The sequence below is a fragment of the Monodelphis domestica genome, chromosome 2, assembly GCF_027887165.1.
Source record: "Monodelphis domestica isolate mMonDom1 chromosome 2, mMonDom1.pri, whole genome shotgun sequence".
In the NCBI taxonomy this organism is placed as follows: domain Eukaryota; kingdom Metazoa; phylum Chordata; class Mammalia; order Didelphimorphia; family Didelphidae; genus Monodelphis; species Monodelphis domestica.
In genome coordinates, this window is record NC_077228.1 from 328,054,217 (window position 1) to 328,081,715 (window position 27,499).

At 34.9% G+C, this 27,499-nt stretch overlaps 1 long non-coding RNA gene across 1 annotated transcript in view; it reads left to right on the forward strand.

The window, feature by feature from the left end:
- Positions 1-301: 301 nt before the first annotated feature.
- The window catches only part of LOC103104250 (uncharacterized), a 98,544-nt gene continuing 71,346 nt past the window's right edge, over positions 302-27,499 (forward strand). Inside the window, exon 1 of the long non-coding RNA XR_008916595.1 lies at positions 302-3,985. This is a non-coding gene — a long non-coding RNA (uncharacterized LOC103104250). The remainder of the gene's footprint in view (positions 3,986-27,499) is intronic.

Here is a 27,499-nt window from a genome sequence, read left to right on the forward strand (position 1 = left end):
TTGCCTAAGACCTTATGGAACTAACTATATACATATTTACATTTTGCATAAATACAATTTCAGACACTTGTTTATTTAAACAAGGACTCTCAACATGTCAGTTTGTGATTTTGTGTTTTGTATCTAATAGTGTTGTGTTGAATTAACACTTATCAAGTTTCTTCAGATTTCCACTTCTCATGTTGACTGATGGATCTCTTCTTTCTTCCATGTTATGTAGTGATGCATGCTATTTCCCTAATATGTGAAATTACTTTTGTCTTATTATTTCAACACACTTAGTCTTACATATAAGTCTTGTTTTCTATCTGTCCTATTCTTATTTAAACAAATTTACAAAGTTCAAAGTCTTAGCTGTTTTTTTTCACCTTTTTTTTTTTTTTGATACTTTTCCTCTGGGTTGCTTTTCCTCTAGGTTGCTTTTCCTCTGGGTTGCCTTTCCTCTTGGATGCTTTTCCTCTAGGTTGCTTTTCCTCTGGGCTGGAAAGTTGTCTCGAACATTATGTGTCACTTTTATTTCTTTGTGTTGTATTTTTTATGTTAATCAGTTTTTGTTTTCATTTCTCAGCACTATATTTTGTCTAATTATCTTTTATGTCTGTTACAGTGGTGTTGATTTTTTTCTGGTTTTACGTGGGAACAATGGAACCATGAGTCCTTCCCTGCAATTTTTATAGTTGTTGGGGTAGTAAGCAATACTTCATGTGGTCCAGTACATTTTATGTCTGTAGCCAATTTTTGATTGAAATTTTTTAAGTATACTATATCTCCTGGTTTGATGTTGTGCAAATTGTAATCCAGGGGTACTGTTTGTTGTATCAAGCCCATTTCATGCAACTCTGCTATTCTTGTCTGTAAAACTTGTATATATTTTGTTAATTGACAGTCTAGTTTGTGAGAAGTTTTACGTCTATAATGGGAGTTGCTATGGTTTAGTCAGATTCATTTATGGAAGAAATACAGAGCTCTGCTGATCATAATCTGTTCATCAAACTTCATCTTATCCAGGTCTGTGAGGATAGCAAACTTTCCTAATATTGTTCTTTATTTTACTTTTAATTTAAAAATTTTTTGACATTCGGAATAATTTTTAATAATTGTTTCCTGAAATGTTGTGATCTGTATTTCCTCCCTCACTTCCATTCTTCCCCCCCTTCACAAGTCATCAGGTAATATGATATAGGTTATGTAGGTATGATCATGCAATACATATTTTCCTGTTTGTCATATTGTGAAAAAGGAACCGATTGCTTACACTAGAGAAAAATTCATGGAGGAAGTAAAATGAAGAAAGGTATGTTTCAATCTGCATTCAGACTCCACCAGTACCTTTTATGGCAATGGATAGCCTTTCTCCTCATGAGTTCCTTGGAACTGTCCTGGATCCTTGCATTGCTGATAATAGTCATTCACAATTGATCCACACACATTATTGCTGTTTCTGTGTACAATGTTCTCCTAATCATGCTACTCATGTGATTTATAAGGGCAGAGATTCTCAATTCAAGCCAGCAGCTATTTGCTTGATTGACTCCCCCTAATGTACTCCTTCCACTCAGTCTTTTTACATCTCTGTGTTAATCAATAATAATCATCTATAGGGGAAAATCTCAGAACTCTAGATTCTCTTCAACATGAAGAGCTGAGAATCTACAGATTTGCCTCTTGTGCCCAATAAACCGCTTGATTCATGATTCTTTGTACATTTGAGTTCCTTCTTGGTACCTCTACCTTGCTCTCCTCCTGCTCCCCATTTATATTACAAAAGTGGGGAAGTGACGTATACATTTAAGTAAAATAGTAGAACCAAGTGGACTTGAACTGAAATTCTTTCACTTCAAATTCAATCCTCTTTTCTCTGCTACTTCAGGGTATTAATGCAAAAGGGCAGATATCCTCCTACATATGGAAATTTCTGAAGGGAGAAGAGGAAGGGGCTTGGAGAAATATAGTGACTGCAGAAGCTGAAACACAGGGATGATTAGTAGTGCTGGTGTGAGCTCTGTGAGGTTCAGATGCCACCCTGTTGGAATGAATCTCTGGGACAGTTGAGCAGAGCTCCTTTTTCAGAGCTAGGGTTGGGAGAGAGAGAGAGAGAGAGAGACAGACAGACAAACAGACAGAAAGACAGACAGAGACAGAGAGGGAAAGAGAGAGATTGACAGAGAGAGAGATAGAGAGACAGAGAGGGAAAAACAGAGACAGAGAGACAGAGACAGAGAGAGACAGAGATAGAGAGAAAGAGCGAGGCATGAGCCAGATTTCTATTTCTGTTTGGATCTTATAAATAGCCAGGACCCCATGTACCCAGGGTTGTTTCATGTTACACTCTCTTTCATTGCACTTATGGTAGTGACTCCCTTGTCTCTTATCTAGGAATATAGATGTTGCTCATTCTCTGACTCAACCCCACAACTGCTTAAGCTTTGCCCCTTTATTCTTCCTAGTACATGGCTTGATTTATTCTCCACTTAATGTCACAGTTTTAGCACACGAGTTAACTGGATCAGTGAATGCATAATAAAAACTAAAGCAATAATCACATGTAACATAGACAAGACATTACATTCAGTCACTGACTCCATCCCTTTCCATCTCCTAGCCTTCTTTTGGTTTACTACTTATAGTACAACCTGAAGAGAAAGCAACTCAGAAACTTATTGTGTAAAGATACCCTTACTTCTTCTCTGTGAAACAGGGGCAGCACTTGGGAAGTTAGTTAATTGATGACAGGATTAGATAACCCCGTAGTAATTCTGGTTATTCTCTTGGCCACAGAGGCATAAGAAACGGGAATACTAGAGCTTCCAAATTAGTGTAAACATATAACACACATTTTGCGTTCCCCTCTTGTTCAACTGACAGCTTACAGGCTTGTTCCCCACTCCTTCATGGTAAGCAGAACCTCGAACTCTGAGCCTCTGCCTTTTTATGTGATTGTTATTTCTGGGTATACTCATACAAGTTTTAAGACTAATGACTCTTTATTTTTATTTCCCATTGAACAATGACTGTGAGAATCACTCTTTACAGTGCTTTCTAATCTTTCATCAGTTTACTTGCTTTAACCTCTCACCCATGGTTTCTGCCCTGGAAAATGCTTGGATCATATAAAATGAAATATGTAGCCTATGATGCATGATTAGAATTCTTCTGTTTCCATTATGTTTTTGCTAATTCAACTAAGATGTGTTTTTAAAATTATGAATGACTCTGTGGTACTTCCATCTAGTAAGCTACCAATGTGGGAATAAGCCATTAATGAGAATTCCTAGATTATGATGACTAATAATTTTTATCTGAATTGTATCAGATCTGAAAAGGCTGCAGGTTTCCATTGGAACTGAACGCATTTGTTTGGTGGTTGTGTGGCAGCTGGTAGCCTTATATGACGAATATAAAGTCCTTTATAGAGTCCATCTTAATTGTAAGCAGTCATGATTCATGTTATTACTATGGTACATGGTACCATGCTGTAACTCAAGACAATCAAAATGGTATCCTGCCAAAAAGCAAAAGGGCAATTGAAAAATGCATGGTGAGCAGGATTAGGCTATGTGAAGACTAAATTTAACTCTCCCTTGATTGTGAAAGTGAAATTATGTAACCCCTGACTATTTTTAGAACACCTACTTAAAGTTGAATGGGGAGATCTGTCCATTTTTAGAGCTAATCACCAAAAGTATAAACATCCCACTTATTCATTAAGTGGGAGGTCTGTGACCCACATGTGCAATAGTGGGTGATGAATAAGAATCGACTGACTCCTGGGCAGTACTAAGCAAGGCTTTAAACTATGATTTGTCCACATAAAAAGTGGAGGAAGACACAGGAAGTGATGTGAGATAAAGTGTCTTTAAAAGGGAATGACAACTTCCTGAAGGAGTTCTATTGGGACTTCATTCTTTGGAGTGGAGGTTGAAGGAGAAATCTGCTGACTGGACCTGAGACCCTATTCCTGATGATATTGTTGGACTGACACATGGTGAGTGAAAGAGCTGACTCCTTTCCTGGATATTTTCTGAAGAAATTAGCCTCAGGAGAGAGTTTTTCCCCAGGTCCTCGGCTTTGTGGAGGCCAGCTAAGAAAGAACTCTCCCTGCCTGGGTTGGGTTAGGGGACAGAAATAAATTACTTGGTGCTTAGGCTAGATATTTTACCCTATCCTCTCTCTGATTTTCCTTACTTCACTCTTTCTATGTTTTGTAAATAAATCTCTTTGGAATTCATATAAATTCTTGGTAACCACACTCTTAAATAATCCAGTCCAAACTTTATATAAATTAATCCTTCTCCCCCCCCCCCACCTTAGAGCTACAACTTATTACTTATAAAGGACTGCTCTGGAGAAGAGGAGTAAAATATATTATACAATACATATATATCTGGAAAAGGAGATGGATTGCAATTGTTGTAAAAGCAAAGAATAATTCATGGACAGTTCATATGCTTTTTTTGGCATCCAAGCAAGTTCAGGAGTTCTAGAGGAAGAGTCCCAGCCGATAGGATGGAGCTTTGAGGTTGATTTTTAAAAGGGAATGATCAAGAATGATGGTTGTATTATTTGTACCATTGAAGAGAGTACAGATATTTCAGCATATCAAAGTATCTGTGTACAACTATAATTCTCTTTACTAGAACGTAACATTTTGGTGACAAGGACCATCTAGACTTTGTGTTTTATCTACCTCAGCATCTACTATTATGCTGCATTTAGTAGATATTTATTTGTTCATCCATTCATCCAATGAGAATGTATTACGTGCCTCCTTTGCACTTAAAAGTTAAAAGCAAAGTAGTCCCTGCCCTCAGAGAATTAACTTTGGATTTAGGGAAAACAACCTTAACACAGAGGAGTTAATCCATACCTTTCTCATGTTTCTTCCTCTGTCTCCCCCTCTCTCTCTCTCTCTTTCCAAGGATGTTCTGGTAAATGTTTAATAACCAGCTCTCAGAAAATGAATGACACACTTTAAAATTTAATCCATGTTATTAATAACATTTTCCTTTATAACTTTCTTAAGCCTGGAAGTCAACAGAACAATAAATCAAGCCTCAATTTATAGAATTTGATGATTTCTGAGATGTAAATGGTCACACTGAAAATTTAATAATTGACTCAGCTAGTATGAGCTTTCTCTGTCTTGGTATTTTCCTCTCTCTCTCTGCATATTCTTATGTTTGTGAATATACACACAGTAATACAAAGCAGTTCCTAGGAAGGAGAGAGGAGGTCAGTAGAAACTCAAGTGTTGGATGATGAATGTTGAGTGAATGAACATGGCCATTACCATTCAGGACCATAACTAGCAAATTTTGTTTGCAAAAAAAGTGGCAAAAATGTGTCTCAATTCAGTTGTGGGGTATGGCAGGCCAAGGAGATCTTACGTAGACTACAACTTAGAGGAGTAAACAATGTGCTGGCAGTTTATTATTTTAATTATTATTGCGAACAAGATGTCAGTGCTTAGTTGTTTCTATGCTATGATGAAATTGAAAGTGCCATTGGCTCCCTTGTAGATTTTGAGGATCTGAATCAAAACCTCATTCTACTTGTCCAAGTAATGATTTTGATGCCCTGGCAGCTTTACTGGGCCTTGGGTTTTCAAGAAAGATAAGTACATTCTTAGAGTACATGGCAAAGTTGTTTCTGGCAATGATGGAAAGAGAGGGAAGCTAGCTACAAATTTTATTTTTGGGGAACTGGAATTTACACATGTATCTGATCTGTTATTTTAGTTTTGTGTCTACAAAATGACATAGAAAATCAATTGTCCACACGGTGCATTTCAAAGTCAGAGCAGAAGAAAAGAATAAGATTGCTGCATGATCTTTTTGGTAAAATGATTCAGAGAGAAGCTGAATCATATAACTGCAAAGGAGCTGCACATATTGACTAAAGCAATTTTGGATGAAAAAGGTCCACCTGAAGCTGTTTTCAAAGTAAGATCATTTCACTGTTCAGGCTCTTTCAGCAACCTAATCAGGCACAATTTACATTTTCCCCCTGAAAAGTGATAATCCAATTCATAGGGTCTGGTCATAGAGCACTAAAATAGAGATAGATGAGAAAAAAGTGTGAAATGTTCAAATAATAAAATGCAGAACAGAACATAAACTTCAAAGCTTTGCTTTTGAATATGTTACAGAACCTATCTGTCATCTGAAATGAGGCATGAAAAAAGTGACACTGGATTTTTACATGAAGTGTTTTCTTCAGGAATGGAGAATAGATATCCCATGTACCATTTTATTCCTATTTGTGTGACCTTGGATAAGTCATTTACTTTCTCTGGGCCTATTTTCTTATCTGAAAAATAAGGGGATTGGTGATAGGCTAAAGTTTCTTTTGACTCTTAAAATCTGATGAACATTTATCCATATGTTAGATCTCATGTACATAAAATCATCTTATGAATTCCACAGAAGTTTTAGAATATTCTAAGGGGGGGGACTATAATTCTAGACACGGTAAAAATGCCTAATAAATGTAGTTTCATTGAATGATTATTTTTTTAAGGGAATAAATAGGCTTCTTGTCTCAGGCTGTTGCTGAAGGTTTTGGGATATTGACATTTTCACAGAAGAGACAAGTGCGAATAATACTAAAAACAATGAACATTTATTTGCAATATTTAATGAGTAAGTGGCACATTTTAATTTACACGAGGAAAGGCATTTATATTATTGTATCAATTAATCAAGATGTGTAAACTTCAGTACCAAAAATAAAATAATCCCTGAGATTACATTATAATTTATGGATCATTGATTTAGAGACTAGAGGTCATCTAATCTAACCTTATTTTACTGAAGAGGAAACTGAGACTCAGTTCAATTAAGTGACTTGCCCAAGGTAACAGAACTGTTCAATGTCAGAAGTGGGACTTAAATCTTGCTCTTCTTGACTCCAAGTGCAATATACTATCTATTATGTCATGCTTTGGGCCTAACTTGAAGTACATGAGAGGCATGAGAAAAAGGATGGGAAGAAAGAAGGAAGACTTTAGGATACAGGGATAAAATCCCTAGAAAGATAGTTGCATGAGTGGATCTAGTCACTCAAGGGGAAATGATATGCTTGCAATTTAGCCATTGGAAGTGTTGGAATAATGAATGCTTGATTGTTGTTATACCTCAGGTTAGAAAACTTTCAGATTGGTAGAGAGGGAAAGGGATTGTTCATTCTGCAAAAGGCACATTCCAGGCTTCAAATTGAGTTTTTATCAGTTCTCCAAGTCTGGTGTAGGAATTCCTGGGTCCTGTCCCATACAACAGAGAGGGTTGCTCAATGGTGAAGGTGAAATCCATGCGTTATATAGAGAGAGGCAAGGGCTCTCTCAGTCATATCTGATGGATTTCCCATTCCTCATATAATAGATAGGAAGCCATCAATTCTTAAAATTGTTGAGCAGAGACATTTCTAGCACGAGAATCTCAAGGCAAAGGAGATTACAGGAAAGGTAGGAGGAGAAATTACTTTAGCAGAGGCAGCCTGCCATGCCTAAAAATAAGCTTTAAGGGTCTCAAAGTTCCCCAATAAGAAGGTTTTGACTACCATAAATGATGTCTTCCTATTTTTTTTTTAGTTTACTTGGGATTTTATTTGAGGATTTTGATTCTAAATGATTATTCCCTTACAAAAATGAGTAATAGGGAAATAGATTCTGCCTGATAATACATGTATAACCCAGATCAAATTGCATACTAGCTTTGGAAAGGGGGAGAGAAGGGAGGGAGGGAAACAATTTGAATCATATAACTTCTGAAAACTTATGTGGAAAATTGTTGTTTCATGTAATTGGCAAAATAAAATATCCTTACCAAAATAAGAAGAAAAAGAAAACGATTTTCAAAATGTTTAAAAAAAAAACAAAAACAAAAACAAAAAAACAAATACATGGACCCCAGGCTAACACTTCTGTCTAAAAAATCTCAGAAAAAGTTGATGTGTCAGAGTTTATGAACAAATACAAAAATTAATTCTCATACTTTAAGCTACATGATAATACAACTTAATAAATATAAAGAACATGAAATGGAAGACAGAGAAGCAAGAGAACAATAAAAATCCAATATCCTGCTTCAAGGCCAGATGTCTTCCTATTTCAAACTTGAATTGGTATCTTTCTCCAAGTAGCACCGACTTTTGACTAAGTGACTACCTAAATATATTTCATGGTTGGTAGACAACAGAGGGATTGACAGTGTGAAATATTCAATATCTGAAAAGCAAGATTTCAGGGACTTCCCCAGATAGGATTAAGAACCAGAATAAGGATAGGGGCTAGGCAACCCTAAAATTGGGAACCTGTGTATAGATTTTAGTCAGTTTAAGATTGTAGGACCAAAGATCTAGACCTGAGAAGATCTTCAAAAGTCATTTAGTTCAACTCTGGAATAAAACAGATGAGGAAATTGGTCCCAGGGAGTTTTGTCAGTCAATAGACATTTATTGAGTACTATGTGGCTGAGAAGATAGAACTCATTAGAAAAGATTGTGATGCTGGGAAATATTTAGGGCAAAAGGAGAGGTGGAGAGTGGAAGAAGAGATAGATGAAAGCATCAAACATGAGCTTGGAAGACTTTGAAAGGTAGTGGGGATCAGAAGGACTTAGCATGCTAAGGTACATAGGATCATGAAGGACTAGACTGAGTGTTTGAGGGTCATATGGTTGGTAATCATCAAATTAAGGACATCCCACTCTACAAATTCATTGATTACTAAAACTCTGTAATTTCTTTTTGCTTTATTTTTTCCTTAACTTCTGAATAAAATTTATTTAAAGATTCTAAATATGAAGAAAGGAATGTGGGACTGTGGTACAGAAAAGGCAGTGTGGGAGAGTGAAAAGAGTACTGGATTTGGGATTAAGAAGATTTGGGCCTAGATTGGGACTTTCACTTGCCATTTTTCTTACTCTAAGTAAATCACATTCCCCTTTCTCTTGTGGTACATAAATGCAAGGGAATACTGTTGTTCTGTAAGAAATGATGAAAGCAATAGTTTCAGAGACACTTGGGCATACTTGTATGAACCGATAATGCATAGTGAAGTGAGTAGAACCAAGAAAACAATTTACCCAGTAACATTATAAAGACAAACAACTTGAAAGACAAGAAATATTATTAATATAGTGACCAATAACAATTCCAGCGAACCAGTGAAACTCTTTACCTCATTCTACTCATCTCCTGACACAGTAGTGATAGACTGAACAACATACAGTAAGACTCTCATTTTTCATGTAGACAAATGTAGAAATTAGTTTTGCATATTTGTTACAAAGGTTTTGTTTTTCTTTTCTTTTGTTCTTCTCAGTGGGAAGAGAGATGGGAGTGATAGAAAATAAATGTTTGTTAATTAAAATAATTTAAAATAGACCCAAATAGTGCTTTGTAATTTCTCAGAACAAAATGAGATTGAACTAGATAACCTTAAGTCCTTATGAGTAATTCAAACCTCTGTCAAGCTAGTGAAGAGGATCTGATTTTATCCTTAGAGGTAAGTAGTGGTTGTTGTGTCTGATTTGTTTAATTTCTCTGGGGAATTTCTCTGGGGATTTTTTGGTAGCATGTGAAGACACAGAGATGAAGATTTAAGAAAGGGACAGCTGAAAAACAGTTGCTTTTGTTGATTGCTGATACTTTGCTTTTCCTCCTAGAATAGAGGCTTCTTGAGGTAAGGCAACATTTTGTTTTTGTATTCCTGGTGCCTATCATATAGCTTGACTTATTTTAATTACTTAATAAATATTCTTTGAATTTTCATTAAAATTCACTAAAAAAGTCTATAAACTGGTAAAGAGGGAGAGAGTAATTGCTTTCTTCTGTTTTAGCTAAAGTGTTACTAATTGCAATTTGGTATAATGTATGGAAGACATTGATGGGGCTGGACCAAATGTAGGAAAATGTAGCCTATGTGACTTTGAAACTTTTTCTTCAGGTTCAGTCAGTGTCTTTATTTGTGGTGAAGTTGCCATTTAATACTCGATTATCAGACCATACAATTGAACCCCAAATTCAATAGCAGTAGCACTTAATAGATATAAATAGTATAAGTGGTAAAGAAAGAATGAAATAATAAAAACATTCTCTACCCCATATGAAAAATAGGCACAATATTCCTTACATCAAAAGAAATTTATAATCTGATTCACTCTTAATCCTTAGTGATGCCCCAGTATAACAGAGTGTGATTCAGTCACTTCAGAATCCAAGTCCTAGTGACAAATGCTGATGGTGAAATGTCACCAGTCTCCTGTAGGTTTTCCAGGAGTCCCTAGTGGAATGGACAAGTTCTTGTTTTGGGCTACTGTGGAGCCTGGATGAACTTGGCTATGGAATCATCAGGATTGACTCCTGAGTCTGGGGATTCCAAGGCTTTATTGTTTCGTGTGTTTCTCTTTCTTTTCTTCATTCTTGGTAGGGTCCATCGTACCTCTGTTCTCCTTTCTTCTGTAATGGGATTAGGTCCAGTTCTCAGAGCACACGCAGGGCTCTCTCTCTGCTCTTAAACTCACCTGGGAAATTGGGGGGGGGGCTGTGTCTGAAAGTGTTAAAGAGAACAGAGAGGCCTGCCTATAGTATGCTGTCCTGAATATAGAGGACAGTAGTCATATGACTGAGTTAAATCTATTAATTATATTTCACATATTCCTACCTTCACTTTTTTTTTATTATTTCAGTTTATAAGAAATTAGTTTCTCTTGGTTTGTAAGTACTTTTAAAGATGGGGTACCTGGGCTGTTCAGGGGGGACTAGCACCTCTGCTTATAAAGCTCTTTTTGGGGGGTACTCATCTACCTTTTGTGTTCACCTTTCACTCAACTCCAAGAAGCTGTAGTATGCACAGAAACTACATCCCAGTAGAACCATCTCACCAGATGGGCTAAGTCAAATTGAGGCTAACAGGTCTCAAAACCATCACTTAGTTTGGGGAGCTAATCTAGCCCCCAAACGTGAGGAATTTCTCCATTGGAATAGGAAGATGAGAACAATTCATTCCAATGGCCATGAAGATCAGATATTGAAGGAGGCAAGGTCATCCCTTATGTGTCAGGCCATTTCCAGGCCTCCTAACTGATTTCTTGCCACTGTACTTCAATGATGACTTCATACAATGGTGCCTCACTTAAATACAGCTCATGAAGCCTTTGTCAGAGACTTCTATAAAGTTTGTTTCCCAGTTCTTTTCTTTTAGTCTTGGTTACATTGCTTTTGTTCATGCAGAAACCTTTTAATTTAATGTAAAGTTACCTATCTTACATTTTATAATTTCTCTATGTGTTATTTTGAATTACATTCTTCCCTTATCTATAGGTCTGAGATAAACTATTTTGTGCTCCCCTAATTTGTTTATGGTATCACCCTTTATTTCCAAATTATGTATCCATTTTGACTTTACCTTGATTCAGGATGTGAGATGTTGGTCTATGCCTAATTTCTATATACTTTCCTCCCAATTTTCCTAGCAGTTTATGTCAATAGTTCTTCCAGACATTTGGATCTTTGGGTTTGTCAAACATTAGGCTATTATAGCCATTTACCATTACAAGTTGAGTGCCTAATCTATGCTATTGGTTCTCTGTTTTATTTCTTAGCTAGTACCAGAGTGTTTTGATAGTTTTCACTTCATAATATAATTTGAGATTTGGTAGAGCTACGCTACCTTCCTTCATATTTTTTCATCAAGTTCCTTGATATTCCAGGTCTTTTGTTCTTCTAGATTTATTTTGTTCTTATTTTTTCTAACTATATGAGATAACTTTTAGTTTAGGATAGTATAGGATAAACTTTTAGTTTAGTAGTTTGGGATGGCACTGAATAAGTAAATTAATTTAGGAAGAATTATAATTTTCTTTATAATTATAATTTTACATTGGTTTGGCCTACCCATGAGAAATTAATGTTTTTTTCCAATTGTTTTAAACTGAATTTATTTGTGTGATATGAATTTTTAGTTGTGGTCATATAGTTCTTGGGTTTGCTATACTTTTTTATCTAACCGCCATATAAGACTGTGGTTGCACATTCCCTGTTTTATATTTGTACCTGCCATATAGATAATATTTAGGAACCTTTAAATCTGAGGTCTTTCATGGCTGATTGGGCTTCTTTTTGGCATCTAACTCTGTGTATCTGTTCAGTTAGCTTTATTTCACTCCATAATGCAAAATCTCTTGCACTGTCATTTCCTTAATGCTAACTTAAGCACCAGGCAAATATCCCTTTGATACAAGTCCAATCTAGCTCTTATTTGGGTTTCATATTTCCTGTTGATATCCATTATTCTACTTCATCAGTTACCATTGGAAATATATTTCTACTTTTGGCTCCAATGGAATAAGCTTGTGTGAGAGAAAGATTTGAGCTGAAAAAAAAAAGAAGGGCAAGGAGTTGTGAAGGAAGCTTGGGGGTATTTGGAAAATTCTAATGTAGGTCAAAAGTTGAATTTGGTAAATATAGTGAAGAGAAATTTTTTGAAGACTTGAGGAGAAATTGAAGGAGGAGGAGAAGGGCTAGATCTGAAAAATAAGAATCTGAGAAGAAAAAAAGGAAAATCTTGAATAGAAAGACTATAGAAGAAGAATTTGATGATGAAGATTCTGGGAGAAAGAGAAAGTTCATAAAACAGGAAAAATGTATAATAAAACAAAGAAGAGGAAGTATGGCTTTCAGGAGCCAATGAGTTAATAATAAGTTTAAAAAGATGACAATGAAAGTAACATCTCTATTCCTGAAGACTCCCCTAAAACATATCATCATAGTTATCTAAGGAAATTATTAACAAAAAGGAGAGAGAATTAAGGATCAGTAAGAGCAAGGAAAACTTGGAGGCTTTCCACCAAAAATTTTGGTGGACTCTTTGGACACTCAATAACTTGTTAATGTCCCTCCTAAAATGTATCTCTCAGAAAAGATCACTACGTTTCTGATATATTCTGAGCAGAATACAGATCAATGTCACTAATTACAACAATTAGCATTTATATAAAGCTTTAAACCTTGCAGAGTACTTAAAGAATACATTAGTTTATCCTTGCAACAAGTTTGCATTATTATATCCTTTTTACATATAAGGAAACTGAGGCAACTAAAGGTTGAGGGACTTGTCCAAGGTTACACAATTTGTAAGTATCTGAGATTTTTTTTGAACTCAGAGATCTTCCTGACTCTAGTGCTCAATGAATTGTGGCACCTCACTGTATTATCATAAAATGGGGCTATTAATTAGTAAATCAGGACAATATTATGGTCATCATTCACCTAAATTTTAGCATATTTAACAATATACTTCATGTTAATCTTATGTAAAAGATAGAACCTTGTATTTGATTCTGGGAACTTATTTTAAGAAGGATATTGATATGTTGGAGAGAATCCAAAAGATGGGAACTGGGGGCTCCAAGATTTGCTATATGAGGAGGATAAATTAAATGAAGTAGGAATATTAAACCTGTAGAAAAGAAGTCTGAGCAATGGGGTATGCTTAGTTAATTATTTTCATGTATTTTAAGGGCTCTCATTTAGAAGAGGAATATGTCTTATTCTGCTTAGATGAAGATGCAAGGAAAAAATAGATTTGGTGTCTGGGAAAAATTCTAACAATTAGAACTATTCAAAATTGAAATGGGCTGTCTTAGAACATATTGGGTTTCCATAGATCTTCTAGTAGTAGGTTAGCATCAATATTGGAATGGAATCAGACACTTATCAGTCAACTAAAGATTTATCCCATTAAAGTAGAGGGAGGATATCAAACAAGTATTTATTAGGATACAGTGAGCTGATTCATTTGAGTGAAGCTCTTCTACCTCTGAGTTGATCATTAGGGTGAAAGGGAGGATAGTGACACTCCTGACAATAATGAACTTGCCCCACATGTCCCCCTGGGAGAGGAAGTAGGGAGAAAAAAAATTTTTTTGGCCTCAGAAGGCAGAGATTCTGAATGAAAAAGTCAAGAAGTATTGAGATAATCTTTTAACTTTTTCACTTCTGTTCCCTTCATGTTCCCTATCCCCTTCATCTAAGTTTCTTTAAAATCTCCTGTACATTAGGAAAAGAGATGTCAAAGTTTGTTAAAATTGTGTTTAAAATAAGACAAAATGAGTTTGAGTTGAAGGCATAACAGGCTTTCCCCTCATTAATAAGCTTTATTTATTCAGTGCATGAAGTTTATTGTATATATATATTGACTGCTCATATGCTTTTGTCTATCTACATACCTACCTTTATATGTAGGTATGTATCACTTACCAATGATTTTTTTATACTTTTTTGTGATTTTGTATAAAATATACAATTTATATAATTGAGGTTTGCAGGATCTGTGACCCAAAGATCTGTGAAGTATTACTGCATTCCACTTCCAAAAGCAAATGTTAGACTAGTCTAGGGGAATCTTGGGGAGACATCTAGGGGAGAGATTTGGGGTGAGGTCAAACTTCCTAGCTGAGTATTAATTCGAGGCCATCCTCAGTAGTCCCAGAAATATCCAATATGTGTTGTGCACCTTTGACAATTTCATAATCTGAGAATGACCTTTGCTAGCTATGGAGTTGTTCTCTTCTCTGGTCATTCATGTAGATGTTTGCATATGACAGCTTTCCCCTGGCCCCTACTATAGGATTGGGGACAGCTGGGGAATGGTGGCTAGAATGGTGGGTTTGGAGTCAGATGATTTCTGAGTTCAAACCATGATTTTACAAACTGCATGATCTCAGAAAAATAATTTCTTCTCTTTCGTCTTCAGCGTCCCACACATGTGAGAAGAGAGAATATTGGGATTTCTTAACCTTTTTGTCATGCATCCCTTCAGAAACCTGGTGAAACTATGAATTCCTTTTCTGGAAAATGTTTTAAATGAATAAAGTAAAATATGTGGGATTTTAAAGAAAATCAATAATGAATTGGGATTATCAAAATATTAAAGGTTTCATGTTCATAAACCTTCTGACATATATCCATTGATTCTTAGGTTAAGAATCCCTGAACTAGATGATCTCTTATGTTCTCTCTAGTTCCAAATCCTTTGGGCTACATTGTTTCAAGAAATCTAATTAGTGTGTCTGTTCTCTAGAAATGGACACATCCCCAAAGGCAAAAACTATATCCTTTATTCGCCTTTGTACTTCATTGCAAAGTATAATGAGTAGTGTACCAGAAACCCTGTTTCTAGCCCTGTATCTATCTCTTATTAAGCCACGTTATGAGGCCAACCATATAGGTTTTCAGAGCCTCTCACTTGTCATTTATCAAATGGGGATAGTGATATCTGACTCCTCATATTACAGAGCTGTTATCAGACTCAAATGGGGTAATGGAAAGGAAAGATTAATGAAAACTATAAATTACTATGAAAGTGAACATATGATTATTATATAACACACTTTTTATACAATCGAATAAGTGACCATAAAGGAGATGAAGTGTTTGTCTTCATATTTAACAGGAGTCAGACTGGCTTTAAACTAAAGAAAAGGGATTTCTTGAGCATGAGTGAGGTTGATTAGATCTTGGACTAGCAATTTGTCAGAGTATATTTATGTGATACCCAGAGAGTGCATGGCTTTAAAATTTATCTCTTATTAAAATATATTTAATGATATTTAGCTACTGTAATGTTATTCAGTGCATATTCCTAAATCATAGTAATGTGTTAGAGTGATTACTTGATTTTTGAAATATTGATTTCATTACATATATATATATATAAGTATATATATATATATATATATATATATATATATATAATCTTGCTTTTTCAGAATTTGTCCTCTATCAGGACAGATGAGACTTGCACTCTGGGAATTCTCAGTGACTAATAACCTATATGGCTTATTTTGTTACCAGACAACTTCTAGAATTTTTATAGTTAACTTGGGTCTAGAATATTCAATTACATTTGCTAAGAAACCAAAGATGTCATTACATTTACAAACAGAATATTTAGTCAGTGCCAAAATTAAAAACACGGCAATAAATCACAGTCTTTATTCTCTGTTTAAAGTCTGATTCTTCTTCCCTTCATTGTGGTTGAAATCTCAGACCCTTCCAAAGTCTCATGAATCCAGTGACAGAAGGCTTGACTTTCTGTAACTGTAGTGGAATGTTGGGAATCTTGTAATTGCTACTGCCTCATGGCTTTTCCATTCTTCATAGTAGTTTTCTATCTCTGATAGGTGGCATAACCCTTGAGAAACTAAATCCTTGTTTCCTTCTAATCAATACTTGAGGGTCAGAGACTCACAGGAAATGTGGCCTGCTCCCACTGTTGCTTGCTCTATACCTTGTCTTTGCCTGTTCCTTTTTCTCCCTCTCCTCAATCCTTTTGCAAAAGAATAATTAATCCTAGCATTACCTAGTGTCTAGAAAAATAGCAAAATAAGGTATCCCATCAAATTTCTTCTCTGACAGAGATATGGTCTTGATACATAAGCCAAGGAGAGTCAAAACAGAAAAAGAAAACTATAGATGAGTATATCCCTAAACAACATTAATGCAAAAAATATAAATAAAATATTAACAAAAAAGCTAATCACAATTTGATTTATGCCAGAAATTCAGGGTAGGCTTAGGACTAGGAAAAATCTAAACTTAAACAAATTAATAACAAAATCAGCAAAAGTTATATGATTACACCAATAGATGCAGAGCAAATTCTTGACAAAATATGAACATTTCTATTAAAAAAATAGAAATCAGAGGACTAAAATCATCTTTCCTTAAAATGATAATTAGCATGTGTCTACAACTAAGATGTAGAAACAAATGTCTCCAATCCTTTCTTCTAAGGATTACATGCCTAAGCTTTTTCGTTGATTGCTCTTTTTATTTATTACCCAGTAGAGAAAATTTGAGAATTACTGCTCATAGGATAGTTTGAGATCTGTACTCTGAGCCGTCCTTTTCCCTCTATGACTTTTTGTTATTTCTCTTGAGATTACCTTTTTTTACTTTGTATGTATTTACCCACATTCCAATGTTCCAAATTTTTTTAGTTCTATAAAGGAATCCTTTGGTAGTTTGGTTGATATGGCACTGAATAAGTAAATTAATTTAGGCAGCATTATACTTTTAATTATATTGATTCATTCGTCTCATAACTAAGTAATTCTCTCCGAAATATTTAGATCTATCTTTATTTCTGTCAACAGTGATTTATATTGTTTTTGTTTTTATCTTGGTAGGCAAACCCTCAAATATTTTAAACTAAAGTTATATTAAGTGGAATTTCTCTTTCTGTAACTTCCTTCTGGGTTTTATTGGTGTGAATTTATTTTACACACTACAAATTTACTGGTCACTAATTCATTCTTTCATTTAATTTTGGTTGATTCTTTTGAGTTCTGCATTGAGTTCTCTAAGTATATCATCAGATCATCTGCAAAAAAATGATAATCTTTTCTTCTTTACCCCTGCTTATTGCTTCAGCTTTTTTTTCTTTTCTTATTCCCAAAACCAGGATTTTTAAGGTTATTTCTAATTGAAGTGATGACAATTAATATCCATGTTTCACCATATTTTTCAATGGGGTGGAGGATTGAAGAAAGAAACTAGATTTCTACTAATGAAAAAAATACTTTAAAAAGAGATTATGAGGGAGTGTGTGCTACAAAAGTGGAATGTTACAGTGACCTTATAGAATGTTACTTATCAATTTTGCTTAAATTTTAAAACTTTGTTACAAGAGAGCTCTCATGACTGAGTAGTAGTAATTAAGACAGCAATATAAAAACAAGATATATCAACAAAACAAAATAGAAAATCATTTGAAAGTTTTATCCAAAAATTATTCAACTGTGTTTACCTTTTGACCTAACAATTGAACTTCTAAGTCTATACTCCAAGGAAATCAAAAGAGGAGGGAAAGGTCCTAATATATTAAAATATTTATTGGAGCTCTACTTGTGGTGGCAAAGAGTTCAAGATTATGGAATTACTGATCAATTGGAGAATGCCTGAACAAATTGTGGCATCCAAATATAATGGAATTTTATCGTGCTGCATGAAATGATGAAAGGGATGGTTTTTGAGAAACCTGAGAAGACTTGTATCAACTGATTCCATGAAGTGAACAGAACCAGGAGAACACTTTATACAATGACAATAGCAGTGTAAAAATGTACAACTTTGAAAGACTTAAGAATTCTGTTTAACATAATTATCAACCATGATGTAATCAAGCAGATTGTTGGCAAAGAAAGCTCTGGTATAGGTGAGATGAAATAAATGTGTAGAATGAAATGTATATTTTGGGAAATGACCAAAATGGAAATTTGTCTTGCTCATGTATTTTTTATGAGTTTAAAATTTATTTTTGGAGAGGAAGAGGAAATGATAGAAGTGGGGAGAAAATGAATGCCTGTTAATATAAAAATTAAAAAGCAAAATGAGAGGACAAATAGCATAGAACTTTTTCCTAGGTTGTCTGTCATATTAATGGACAAAATGTATATCTGTATCTATGTTTTTTTTAATTTAAAAGAATCATCAGAGTAATTATTTTAATGTTTTTGAGATGGAGTTTTTTCTTTGACATTCAATCATTTTTAAGGTAGGAAGAGTACTAAATATAAACTAAAAAAACCTGGTTTGGGATTCCTACTCTACCATTTACTATCTTTGTTACCTCAAGTAACTTGTTTATCCTTTGTGGATTTTGGTTTCCAAATAGTTGTCCAAACTAGTTGCACTACATTACATCTTGTATCCCTTTTAGCTCTAAGTCCTATCATATCTCTGAACAAGAGGACTTGTAGGCTTTTTTAAAGCTTTCTGCAGGCATAAAGCTTATGGCACCAAGAAAATAGCTAAATGGAATCCATTATCCACTTTTGAAGGGACTCTTCAAGAAGATAAGTTCTGTCTTTCTCAATAGTTATCTTTACTTTTGGTTAGGAAAGTCATTTGTGGCAATGTTTGGATCTGTGACTTAAAAAAAGCCAACTTGATGTTTTGTTCTTGTATTACAGATATTTTCATATTACCTTAACACATGGAAGTTTTCTTCTCACCAAATAAGGGAATTAAACAAAACTGATAACAAAGTGACTTCATCTGAAAATGCATACAAGATTACACACTTGAAACCCATATCCCTCTCTCTATTAAAGTGCTTTTAAAAATTAATAGAAATTTATTCTCTCTCTCTTTCTGTAACTTCATTCTGGGTCTTATTGGTATTATATATATATATATGTATATATATGTATATAATTTGTGTGAATTTATTTTACACACTGCAAATTTACTGGTTACTAATTCTTTCAATTAATTTGATACATATCCCCTACCATTATAGCTCTGAAACAAATGAGAAAAGAAAAATCTATAATTTCATCAATATGAGGAATTCCCTGGGATGAAAATCTCTTGACCAACACAGCAACATATTTTTGTCTTAGAAAATTGCCTGGGTAGATTGAGAGGACAAATCCTGGTTGTCAGAAGCAGCACTTGAATTCAATTCTTACTGAATTCAAATACTAACAGATTAATATTCCCCCCTTGTTCCCTACTTTAATGAATTTTTTCTAATAATTTGTACATTTGATGCAGATAATTTTCTATAAGACTTCTAGGAATAGCTATTGATGTGGAGGTAGGATGGCACTCTCTTTACATTTTATTCAATTAAAAAATTTTTTTTAGTTACTTGAACTAATTCAATCTACACTAATATTCTATTTGACAATACTCTGGTCCTTTTGTGTACCCATAACATCACCATTCTAAATATTTTCTCAGCCAATGCAGATAGAACTCTTTCTACTTGTCATTGTATTCAATTTTTGTCAATGTTTTTCTATAGATCCTCTAAAGAGTGTATACCTAATACACTGTAGGCCTTTTCTGGCATGTTCATCTACAATGCCTCATCTTTGCCAAATGACTGGCTTGCCTCCTTTTCATATAGGCACTTGATAATCTCTTTTATTTTCCTTGTACCCTCAGTGATGTTTAATAATATTGTGTAGATCACTTTAGACATTTAATATTTTTCCATTGGTTTCTGGGCTTATTTGTAATTTTAATCTGGGAAGAAGGACGTGGTACCTTGCCTATAAGAGGTGCTAACCAAATACAGCTTGAGTCAAACTGAATTTATTTTCTGAGATCAAGTGTTTCCATGATCATAGCCATGATACATCATTGAAATAATTGAAACTTCTCCATAATTTGTCAAATGTGATCCATTCCTATCACCTTCGACTGAATTCTGGCTTCATTTCTATGTTCATTTGTAGGATCTGTCCAAGATCTATTTGAACTATTTTGACAAGTTGTGCAACCAATTGCATGGCTGTGTATTATTACATTTTTATTAAATTTGTTTTTCCCCCTATGTAGATGGATAGATCAATTTGCCTTTTACATTTCTTTTGATTTTACCCAGGAGGCTTTACGAAATTCTAAGTCTCAAAGCAATTAATATGCCATTACATATGAATGAGACCATTTAGAGAAACTCACTGATAATTAGCATTAACTAATTTCATCCCTTAATTGTTAGTATGTTCTCATTTCTTAAATTACCTTGTTTTTACTTCTTTGGGTACATGTTATCCCGTTAGTCAGATGTAAATTCCTTGACAGCTAGGTTTATTTTCTTCTCTTTATTTCCTTTGCATGAACAATGACTTGTTCATAGTAGTGGTTCATGATTGTACTAACATAGTAAATATTTTTATAATACTCTTTTCCAGCCAATTTAGTGATTTAGGGACTTTCACAAAGAAAGCAGATGATCCAGAAATGTTAAAACAATAGACCTATGTTATGCATGTTTTAACACACACATGAGAGTTACGGTGGTTAAGAATAATCATTATAAATAATAACAATAATAGCCAGCAGTTATGTAGTACTTTCAGGTTTAGAAATCATTTTGCAAATATCTCATTTGAGATCCTTTGAGGTAGAACCCCTACCCCCAACCCCTTCACAGATGATGAAACTAAGGCTGATAGAAATTAATTGACTTGGTCATGGTCACATAAGTATTAAATGTCTAAGGCTAGACTTGAAGTCAAGTTTTCCTGAATCCAGGTCCATTTCTCTATCCACTGTGACATCTTTTTTTTTAATTAAATTTTTAATTTTTTTTGAAAAATTTATCTAGTCACTTTAGAACTTTTTTCCTTGGTTACAAGAGTCATATTCTTTGCCTCCCCTCTCCCCACCCCTTCCCTTAGCCAACGCAAAATTCCACTGGGTTTTACATGTGTCCTTGATCAAAACCTATTTCCATTTTGTTGATGTTTGAACTAGGATGACCATTTAGAGTCTACATCCCCAATCATATCCCCCTCAACCCATGTAATCAAGCAGTTGTTTTTCTTCTGTGTTTTTATTCCCACAATTCTTCCTCTGAACATGTATAGCATTCTTTCTCATCAGTCCTTAAGAATTGTCCTGGAACATTGCATTGCTGCTAGTAGAGAAGTTCATTACATTCAATTGTACCACAGTATATCAGTCTCTGTATATAATGTTTTCCTGGTTCTGTTCCTTTCATTCTAAATCAATTCCTGGAGGTTGTTCCAGTCTCCATGGAATTCCTCCAGTTCATTATTCTTTTGAGCACAATAGAATTCCATCACCAATATATAACACAATTTGTTTAGCCATTCCCCAATTGATGGGCATCCCCTCATTTTCCATTTTTTTTTGCTACCACAAAGAGTGCAGCTATGAATATTCTTGCACAAATCTTTTTCCTTATTATCTCTTTGGGGTACAAACCCAGCAGTGGTATGGTTGGATCAAAGGGCAGACAATCTTTTAGCACCCTTTGGGCATAGTTCAAAATTGACCTCCAGAATGTTTGGATCAATTCACAACTCCACCAGCAATGCATTAATGTCCCAACTTTGCCATATCCCCTCCAACATTCATTACTTTCCTTTGTTGTCATGTTAGCCAATCTGTTAGGTGTGAGGTGATACCTCAGAGTTCTTTTGATTTCATCCCTTTGATTTTAAGAGATTTAGAACACTTTTTCATGTGCTTCTTAATAGTTTTGATTTCTTTATCTGAAAATTGCCTATTCATGTCCCTTTCCCATTTATCAATTGGGGAATGGCTTGAATTTTTGTACAATTGATTTAGCTCTTTATAAATCTGAGTAATTAGACCTTTGTCAGATATTTTTGTTATGAAGATTTTTTCCCCAATTTATTTCTTCCCTTCTAATTTTGGTTGCAATGGTTTTGTTTGTATAAAACCTTTTTAATTTAATGTAATCAAAATTATTTATTTTATATTTTTGTAATTTTTTTCTAACTCTTGCTTGGTCTTAAAATCTTTCCTTTTCCAAAGATCTGACATATATACTATTCTGTGTTCATCTAATTTACTTATAGTTTCTTTCTTTATATTCAAGTCATTCACCCATTCTGAGTTTATCTTGGTGCAGGGTGTGAGACGTTTATGCAAACCCAGTCTTTCCCATACTTTCTTCCAATTTTCCCAGCAGTTCTTATCAAATAGTGATTTTTTTTCTCCAAAGCTTGGATCTTTGGGATTATTATAGACTGTCTTGTTGAGGTCACTTACCCCAATCTGTTTCACTGATCCTCCTTTCTGTCTGTTAGCCAGTACCATATTGTTTTGATGACCACTGCTTTATAGTATAGTTTGAGGTCTGGTACTGCTAGGCTACTTTTTTCAGATTTTTTTCCCCAATGATTTCTCTGCATATCATTGATCTTTTGTTCTTCCAAATGAACTTTTTTTTGAGAAGGGAGAACCCCCTTCTCAAAGCGGGGTTCAGGGGGAAACAGCAGATATAATGGGTTGGTGCAGAGAGAGGAGAGGGGGTTTGAAGATTTTCTCCCTTCTGCCTTCCCTCCTTAGCTAAAGCTGCTCTCCCCAATTCACTCTTATCCCTCTTGTCCCCTGTCCACTACTCAAGTCCAAAAGGTCTCCCCTTGATCCGTTCACTCACACTCAGCTTGGGGAACACATAACTTTTAATGTTACCTCAATCAGGTATAATGGGCAGGGAAGAATAGGAAAAGGAAAGTGGGCAAAGGGGGTTCCTGTCTCATTCTAAACCCTTTCCCCTCCCTCCTCGAGTTCTGGGGGGAACTCAGTCCTTGGCAGCTTGAGCCCCCTGAGAGAAAGTCAGGTTAACTCACTTCTGGGCAACAGGAGCTGAGGTAAAGGCTGCTCAGGTTTCTCTTCAAAAAGTCCCATCAATTGGGAAGTTTTGTGGGGGAAAGATTTCCAGTCACCAGTAGGAAAAATGGATAACCCTCAGGAGAAAGTCTTTATCCACCTCTCCCGACTGAGAACCTCACTGCTCTCTCCCCTAGCCAGAGACTTCTCTCTTCAGAATTCCACTTCTGTGCCTCTCCCCCATTGAGGTGATCAATTTCCCATACTCTTCAGTCTGGCACTTTTCCTCTAGTGCCAGCCTCTGTCACAGCTTCCATATTTTTGATCAGCTCTAATTTAAATTCTTCAAGAACTTGTGGACAGTTTCAATCTTTTTTGGAAGGTTTTGGTGCATTTATTTGTATTTTCTCTTCTATTTCATCTGTAGCCTGAGTTTTTCCTCTGTAAAAAAAAATAAGAAGAACAGAACAAAAATGGAGAGGGCAGAAAGGGAAGCATATTAAGTGTGGGGATTAGGGTTACTGATTAAAAGCAAACCACTTGTTTAAAAGTATATAGCAAAAGAAGAAAAGACAGAAGTAGGAGAGGACATTAAAGTGCTGGGGAATACACAAGTGGCAATCATAACTTTAAACATGAATGGGATGAACCCACCCATAAAATGAAAACAAAAAGGAAAGTGGATTAGAAATAAAAATCCTACCATATGTTGTTTACAAGAAATACACTTGAGGTGGGTAGACACTCACAAGGTTAGAATTAAAGATTGGAGCAAAACCTATTGGGTCTCAACTGATAGAAGGCAAGAGTTGCAATCATGATATCTGACAAAGCCAAAATAAAAATAGATCCAATTAAAAGGGATAGGGAAGGTAACTACATCCTGATAAAAGGCAGTATAGACAATGAGGAAATATCAGCAGTCAGTATGTATGCACCAAATGGTATAGCATCCAAATTTCTAAAGGAGAAATTAGTGAAGTTGAAGGAGGAAATAGATAGTACAACTATACTAGGCCTGAACATAGCACTATTAGATTTAAATAAATCAAATCAACAAATAAATAAGAAAGAGGTAAGAGATGTGAATGGAATCTTAAAAAATAAGAGTTAATAGATATATTTAGAAAAATAAATAGGGCCAAAAAGGAATATACCTTTTTTTCAGCAGCACATGGTATATGCATAAAGATTGACCATGTAATGAGGTGTTGATCCAAACCCAGTTTTTCTCTTACTTTCTTCCAATTTTCCCAGCAGTTTTTATCAAATAGTGGATTTTTGTCCCAAAAGCTGGGGTTTTGGGTTTGTCATAGACTGTCTTGCTGAGGTCATTTACCCCAGGTCTATTCCACTGATCCTCCTTTCTGTCTCTTAGCCAGTAACAAATTGTTTTGGTGACCACTACTTTGTAATATAGTTTGAAATCTGGGACTGCAAGGCCACCTTCCTTTGTATTTTTTTCCATCATTTCCCTGGATATCCTTGATCCTTTGTTCTTCCAAATGAACTTTGTTATGGTTTTCTCTAATTCAGTAAAAAAAGTTTTTTGGTAATTCAATGGGTATGGCACTAAATAGATAGATAAGTTTGGGTAGGATGGTCATTTTTATTATGTTAGCTCGTCCCAACCATGAGCAATCAATGTTTCTACAATTGTTTAGATCTAGTTTTAATTGCGTGGAAAGTGTTTTGTAGTAGTGTTCATATAGTTCCTGTGTTTGTCTCGGCAGATAGATTCCTAAGTATTTTATATTGTCTCAGGTGACTTTAAATGAAATTTCTCTTTCTAATTCTTGCTGCTGAAGTGGGTTGGAGATATATAGAAATGCTTATGACTTATGCAGGTTTATTTTGTATCCTGCAACTTTGCTAAAGTTGTTGATTATTTCAACTAGCTTTTTGGTAGATTCTCTAGGATTCTTTAAGTAGACTATCATATCATCCGCAAAGAGTGAGAGCTTGGTCTCCTCTGCCAATTTTAATTACTTCAATTTCTTTTTCTTCTCTAATTGCTACTGCTAGTGTTTCTAGTACAATGTTAAATAATAGAGGTGATAATGGGCATCCTTGTTTGACTCCTGATCTTAATGGGAAGGCTTTGAGTTTATCCCCATTGCAGATGATGTTTGTTGATGGTTTTAGATATATACTGTTTATTATTTTTAGGAACAACCCTTCTATTCCTATACTTTCTAGTGTTTTAAATAGGAATGGGTGTTGTATTTTGTCAAAGGCTTTTTCTGCATCTATTGAAATAATCATGTGATTCTTGTTGGTTTGCTTGTTAATATGGTAAATAATGTGGATGGTTTTCCTAATATTGAACCATCCTTGCATTCCTGGTATGAATCCTACCTGATCATAGTGGATAACCCTTGTGATGACTTGCTGGAGTCATTTTGCTAGTATCCTATTTAAGATTTTTGCATCTATATTCATTATGGAGATTGGCCTATAGTTTTCTTTCTCTGTTTTTAACCTACCTGACTTTGGGATCAGTACCATGTTTGTGTCTTAAAAAGAATTTGGTAAAACCACTTCTTGGTTTATTCTGACAAATAGTTTGTATAATATTGGGATTAGTTGTTCTTTAAATGTTTGATAGAATTCATTTTTGAATCCGTCTGGACCTAGGGATTTTTTCTTAGGGAGTTCTTTGATGGCTTGTTCAATTTCTTTTTCTGATATGGGGTTTTTTAGGTAATTTATTTCTTCTTCTTTTAGTCTAGGCAATTTATATTTTTTAAAGTATTCATCCATATCACTTAGATTGCTATATTTGTTGCCATATAAATGGGCATAGTAGTTTTTAATGATTGCCTCTTCATTAGAGGTGAGGTCTCCCTTTTCCTCTTGGATACTGTCAATTTGTTTTTTTCTTTCCTTTTTTAAATTAGACTGACTAGTACTTTGTCTATTTTATTTGTTTTTTTCAAAGCACCAGCTTCTAGTCTTATTTATTAAATCAATAGTTCTTTGACTTTCAATTTTATTAATTTCTCCTTTGATTTTTAGGATCTCTAATTTAGTCTTCATCTGAGGATTTTTCATTTGTTCACTTTCTAGTTTTTAAATTTGTATGCCCAATTCGTTGACCTCTGCCCTTCTTAATTTGTTTATATATGAACTCAAGGATAGAAATTTCCCCCTGAATACTGCTTTGACTGCATCCCACAGGTTTTGAAAGGATGTCTCACAATTGTCATTTTCTTCAATGAAGTTATTAGTTGTTTATATGATTTGTTCTTTAACTAGTCAGTTTTGGAGAATCATATTGTTTAATTTCCAATTAATTTTTGATTTATCTCTCCATATACCCTTACTAATTATTATTTTTATTGCATTGTGGTCTGAGAAGGTTGCATTTATTATTTCTGCCCTTTTGCACTTGTTTGCAATGATTTTGTGCCCTAATACATGATCAATTTTTGTCCTTATTTATTTTTCTCCATATGTCTACTAACTCTAATTTTTTCTAAGATTTCATTTGCTTCTCTCACTTCTTTCTTACTTATTTTTTTGGTTTGATTTATCTAGTTCGGATAGAGGAAGGTTCAGATCTCCCATTCGTATAGTTTTTCTATGTATTTCATCCTTAAGCTCCTCTAATTTCTCCTTTAGAAATTTGGATGCTATGCCATTTGGTGCAAACATTGAGTACAGATATTTCCTCGTTGTCTATACTGCCTTTTATCAGGATGTAATTACCTTCCCTATCTCTTTTAACTAGATTTATTTTTACTTTGGGTTTCTCAGATATCATGATTGCTACTCCTGCCTTCTTTTTATCAGTTGATGCCCAATAGATTTGGCTCCATCCTCTTATTTTCACCCTATGCGTATCTACTTTCCTCATGTGTGTTTTTTGCAGACAGCATAGAGTAGGGTTTTGGATTCTAATCCACTCTGCTATTTGCTTGTGTTTTATGGGTGGGTTCATTCCATTCACATTCAGTAGTAGTAGTAGTCTCTCGCTAACCGAGGATGGCATTTGTCTTTGTGCACTTTCATCTGTAATGTAGATGAGTGTGCACAAAGACACTTGTGTGTGAAGAAGATTCAAGTGGAAAAGTCGATGCACAGAGACAGTCTCCCTCTCTTGGCATTGGAAGCCTGGGTCTAGTGGCACGAAAAGTCATTACACCTGGAGACTTCCTCAGCTGCATTGGATAGCCGTGTTGTCCTTTGTGCTCCAACATGCCCTAAGCACTCCACAGTGCTTTGCTGCATCACCCTCTTAGCCGTTGAACCTTCTTACTGGTTTCTTCCTTTTGGCCGAAGCAGTCTTCACATGCTGGGTGAGCAAAGCCTTAGTTCACCAGGGATCTACGACCTGATGGCTACCCGCACAAGGTTTAGCCCGCCTGTT